The sequence below is a fragment of the Sturnira hondurensis genome, unplaced genomic scaffold (assembly GCF_014824575.4).
Source record: "Sturnira hondurensis isolate 20B ecotype Veracruz unplaced genomic scaffold, ASM1482457v3 Scaffold0012467, whole genome shotgun sequence".
NCBI classification, from domain to species: Eukaryota; Metazoa; Chordata; class Mammalia; order Chiroptera; family Phyllostomidae; genus Sturnira; species Sturnira hondurensis.
In genome coordinates this window covers 2,869,271-2,874,900 of record NW_028085098.1, presented here as the reverse complement: position 1 = coordinate 2,874,900, position 5,630 = coordinate 2,869,271, and the positions used below count along the sequence as shown (strand labels likewise).

The 5,630-nt window shown below is 37.1% G+C and overlaps 1 non-coding gene across 1 annotated transcript; it reads left to right on the top strand.

Moving 5' to 3' along the window:
• The first annotated feature begins 732 nt into the window (after nt 1–732).
• On the top strand, nt 733–927 carry LOC118997094 (U2 spliceosomal RNA). The gene has a single exon (XR_005068605.1). It is a non-coding gene; the product is annotated as a U2 spliceosomal RNA (small nuclear RNA).
• The last annotated feature ends 4,703 nt before the right edge of the window (nt 928–5,630 follow it).

Genomic DNA, 5,630 nt, shown 5'->3' with positions numbered 1-5,630 from the left:
CCATCAACTTTGGACTCTGGCTGTTCGTGTGCCCCATTCTCTGTGTGTTCAGGTTCCCCCACTCACTCCTCAGTTCCACTTTCCTTCTACTTCTCTATAAACCTTCCTTTAAAACAAGCTACCTCTTTCAATCTTCCTTGATTTCCCAAGTTTTCTTCTTTTTGTGTATAGCTTCATTATGGCAGATAAAATGCTTTATTGTAATAATTTTTGTGTTTCATGCTTTTTCAACAGCTTGTGATATCGGTAAGTGTAGAGTCTGTCTATTTGCATATGAGAATGTCTTCAACATTGTACTGTGTCTCAAACAAAGCAGGCACAATAAACAATTGGCCAGAAAACACATAGCTGATGAATAAACACTGAATAAAGAAAAGCAATCACAGTCATTCAACAAGATTCTACTAATTCTGTTGAGGTTGACAAGAGGAAGCATTTACCTTTTGTCTCCTTCCCACTAGAATGTAAGCTTCATGACAAGGGTTTTCATACAATTTGTTTATTGTGGTGTTCCTTGTGCTTACAACTGTGTCAGACTCATAAAATTCACTCAATGATTTTTCACTAATTAACTTCACCATATCAATAATTCTTATCACCTTGTATAAGAGAAAAATATTTTCTCCAAAGTTCATTTAATTCTTTTAAATCAATTTGTTCGTTATAATTTTTGAGTGTGAAATATGTGACCTAATACTGTGATAAATACTGGGAATAAAAAGATGAATAATTTCAGCTTCTCAGGCTTTTAGCTAAGATCAGGTGTAGTATCTGTTCTTATCAGTTTAAAAAGATGAATGAGACTTAAGGAGCTTAGATTGTAGTAGATGATTCCTCCTAGTGTCAGTAGTTATTTTTTTATGAGATACACTGATGAATAAAACAGTTTTATAGTATCATGCTAAATTTTAATTTCACACATTCCTCCTAAATTTTACTGGCTAATGTGTGGTCCTTCTCAGGAGTTTTCTATGTGGCAGAGTGGTAATCAGTCAACACAAAGGAAGTGGTGGCAATTACAATGTGACAATATATGGCCCCTTCTTTTGTGAATTTATTAAAAGTTCTGAAAACCTGGAGTTTTGAAAAAACTTCAAGGGATTTCTCTGTTAATGTGAAAACTTGCATTTGCATTTCTGGGAAAACAACCATTATCATGTTTATATCTAAGAGAAATTCTCTATATAAATAATCCACAAAATCAATATTTTTGTCACTGTTTATAACAGTCCTCTACTATAATTTCCAAAAAGAATGAGCAAGGTGCCATTGTTAGTTTCAAGGTATTTTATTTTAAGCACTCTTTTCATAAGTCAGGAAAATAGAATGAAATGTTTGATGTTAAATAAAAAAATAGTGAGAAAGATGTTATTAAGAATTGCTAAGAAAACAGTGATTTTCACAAAAGGACTAATTTTAAGAAAAGCAGTAGTACTTTTTTTCTTTCTTTTTGTTTGTCTATAAATTTTATTTATTGCAAGTTCTGGTACAGGGATGAGATATTTGAACTCCATTATCATTATGGTGGGTTTTAGATGATGTCATAGCAGGTTGATCTTGATTTTTTACACTGTGTGGGCACTAATGACAAGTGTCCAAGAATATAATGTTTCTCAGTGTGGCTTGTGATTTAACTGGCAGTATGGGTTGTATATATACATCTACCTAAACACTTATTTAAAAAATTATATTTAGTAATAAGCACCACTAAATGGTGAAGTGTTTCTGAGAAAGAGACCTAGCTCTTTACAGATTCTAAAACATTTTTATTATAATGCTGGTTTAAAAATTGAAATTAAATCCGTGTCTTCAAGTTCTTTAATTACAATAGCACATTTCCAGAGTGCCAACTTACTTAGAAAGTGTGGATCTCAAACATTTCTTTTCTCATCCTTATTTCAGTTTCTTAATGTAGCCCCTTCCTTAACAGACACCCAGAATAAAAAGGTTGTAACTTACATTCTCAACTGTAAAGCTGACAGTGACACCAGTTAACATGTATTAGCCTAACTTGTAAAAGTCCCAATTTGCTGGCAGTATTGTAGCCTTTACAATGAAAATCAATGAGTTAAATTGACTAGAACAAATAGGGTGACAAAGGGTAATGATGAATGGCAGAAAGAACGAGAAACCTGCAATTTACGAACCAATAAAGTCATTGTAGTTAGCACTGCACAATAACTTGATGAAACATATTAGATAGTTAATTATATGTTGTAAAAGTGGTAGCTAAGGATTTTATTGTTTTTTCCTGTGAATTAAAAGAAGGATTCTTTATTGAGTATTTCGTTTGGATGAAAAATCAGGATCTTATTCAAATGAGAATTACAGAGGAAGCCATTTGCCAAGGGCATTTAAAAGATTGAGCTGAGTAATTGGAGCACTTCCAGGAATAGGTTTCATTTTCACCAGACTGAAAAACAAATCAATTGCTTATTAGCAGTGTAGCTCTGTAAACAGAGTGTTCTTTTTGATGCTGATACTAGATGTGTATTATAGATCTATCTGATTTGATAAATACACCCTGAATATGATTCTTCACCATTGAGCATTTGCAGGAAAGAACAAATTGTACAATTTTCACCTATGAATCAATCTTTAGTCATGAAGTCATAAAGGAGTATTCAGGTATGGCGAGTAAAGTTTGGAGAGCTAGGATTTCTCAGAACTCCTTCAAGTAGTCTCCCCTACTGGGTCTCTGTGATATCAGACTTGATGGAGGCTTGATGGGAATAAAATTAATGATTGATGTTTTGTGAGGCAAACCATCAGTTTTGCAGGTCAATGTCCACTGTCCAGTGAGGTTTAATATCAAGTGATAAAACTTTATACTAACTCATTCTGAGGGCCACTGATAATATTCCAGGCTGCAAGATGCTTAAACAACTCTACCGCATCATAGAGATATACTTCATTATCTATCATGACATTAGACTTCAGGATACTCCCATTAAGCTTAGCTGCAAATCAGGATTTCCAGAGAGAACTTGGAAATGATGGGATGGGGAAACCAGCCCCAGCATGTTGACTTGGGGTGTATTTATGTGTCTCAGAGTTCCTTCTGTGTGATGTTGAATGACAGATAGGTGTATAACAATACTGCTGTTATGGAAGGTAAGAGCAAAGGGCTGCCAGCTTCATGGGCTTATGACCAGTGAGATTACACATTTCCCAGCACTTAGAAGAGTCCTACATTGCTTTAATCATCTACTGTCACTTTCTTGAAACTTTACCTTTTGAATAATAAGCCCAGATTGTATAGCCAGTTCTGGCAGGAAGCACCCTACACATTTAAAAGTATACAAAGTGTGTGCCGTACTTGGCTTATCTTTATTTATTTTTATTTTTTATTTAATTATTGTTCAAGTACAGTTTTCTGTCTTTTACTCCCATTTCAGCCCACCTCCCCAGTGCTCCCCACCTCTCTCCCATTTCCACACCCCTTAGTTTTTGTGCATGTGACCTTTATACTTGTTCCTGTGAATCCTTCTCTTTTCCCCTGTGATTCTCTCCCCTCTCCCCTCTGGTCCCTGTCAGCCTGTTCTGTATTTCAGTGTGTTTGTTTATATTTTGCTTGCTTGTTTGTTTTGTTGTTTAGCTTCCTGTTAAAGGTGAGATCATACAATATTTGTCTTTCACCGCCTGGCTTATTTTGCTCAGCATAATGCTTTCCAGTTCCATCCATGCTGTTGCAAAGGGTAGTAGCTCCTTCTTTCTTTCTGCTGCATAAAATTCCATTGTGTAAATGTACCATAGTTTTTGGATCCATTCATTTACTGATGAGAACCTAGGTTGCTCCCAACTCTTGGGTATTGTAAATTGTGCTGTTCTGAACATTGGGATGCATAAGTTCTTTTGGATTGGTGTTTCAGGGTTCTTAGGCTTATGTTTAATCACTCAAAGACACTTTATCATTGAAGATTAAAGGTAACTCTATAAGTGGCTGACTGATTCAGCATTTCCCAGTAGTTCCCCATTTTCTTTTCAAGTTTGTTTCCAGGTGGAATTGTTTAAGTATACATGTTAACATGGATTTTAAAAAATTACTTCAAGTATAATGAGATTGTCAGGTCGTTCAAGGCTGTATCATCAGCAAACTGATATTTCAAGATCTTTACAATAAATATCAAAGACTCACAAGAGAAACTTGAATATGAAAGACATGCCAGATTTATTCAAAAAGTTGTTAAAGGTCAAATAAACCACTTAAATTAAAATGTAAAAGACTTTTGGGAAAGTTTCAATAAAATAGTAAAAATGCATGCTCCTGATTTTGATGTATCTGATTGTAATTTTTCAATTAATTTACCAAATAAAAAGAAAAAAATTCATTGAGATGATAAAATTAATAGAATTTATCCTGGCATCCAAAAATTAATAGTAAGAAAACGACTTTAACATGGTACCAAAAGTAGTGATTCACTAAAAAGATGAGAAAATTTTCATATAAATTAATGAAAAAGATTTTGATGTGAAAACCCAAATATTCTGGGGTTTTGGTCAAGATAGCAGCATAGGTAAATGCAGTACTCAAATCCTGCCACTTACAATGAAATCACAGAACAACCATCATTCACAACCTCCTTAAATCTAGCAGAAGTCCTACAACTAAGGATATAAAGAGGAAGCCACACTGAGACTGGTAGAAAGGGCAGAGACTCCATAGAGCCTGGCACTAAACACACATGTGTCAGATAAAAATCAGGAGGGATATCTCAGATGCAGAGGTCCCTCAGAGAAGCAAGGGGTCCCAGCCCTGCACTAGTCACCTAAGCTCAGGGTTCCAGTTCCAGGAAAAGAAATCCCCATAACTTCTGACTAAAAATGAGCTGGGACTGTGACTGATACAGGGCCCTACTTGAGTCCCAAGTGTCCCTTTTAAATGGTCTGTGTACAAACTTACTTAGACTCACTTGCTCTGAGTTCCAGCTTTGGGGCACTAGGGATGAATGGGGGAGGGACTGAGTAGTCTGGCATGGAGTGAGAGCTGGAAGAACAGCTTTCTCTCAGACACACATACTGACAGAGGCTATAGTTCTTTTTCTGGGCTCTCCCTCTACAGAGCCAGCCAGTTGGCACCATATCTGAGTTTCCATTAACCTGGTGAACACTCTTTGCCCTGCCTTGGTGATACCCTGAGACCCCGCCCCAGCCAAGTTTCAGGCTCAACATAAGCTGTTACCAGGGGCTTTTCCATACAAACAGCCTGTCTTGTTTCATACTTCAGATGTCCTAAAATCTCTCAAGCAGTATCTGGCATTGTGGTGCTGTGTACTTCTTGCTAAGTTGTGCCAGGCCTGGCACTAGTGGCGGCCAGCCTTGATTCACAGCTTGGCCTCTCTGGGGCATCTCCAAGCACAGCACAAATAGCAGCCATCTGAATATTGCTTTGTAGCTCATGCTGGGTGGCTGACCTTGGCCTAAACCTATTAGAGGGCTCCAGAGCCAGCACACCTGTGGATAGCTTCAGATTATGCAAAACAGCACATGACCTCTTCCAGAAGGGATGTAGTGAAGGGGCAAACTCAGTGGGTACCGGAGCCCTACTGAAGTAAGTCCTGCTCTGTGGGGTAAGCTCATGCACAAGTGATCCTTCATGGTGGTCACAGCTGGTCCTTGAAGTCAGTGAG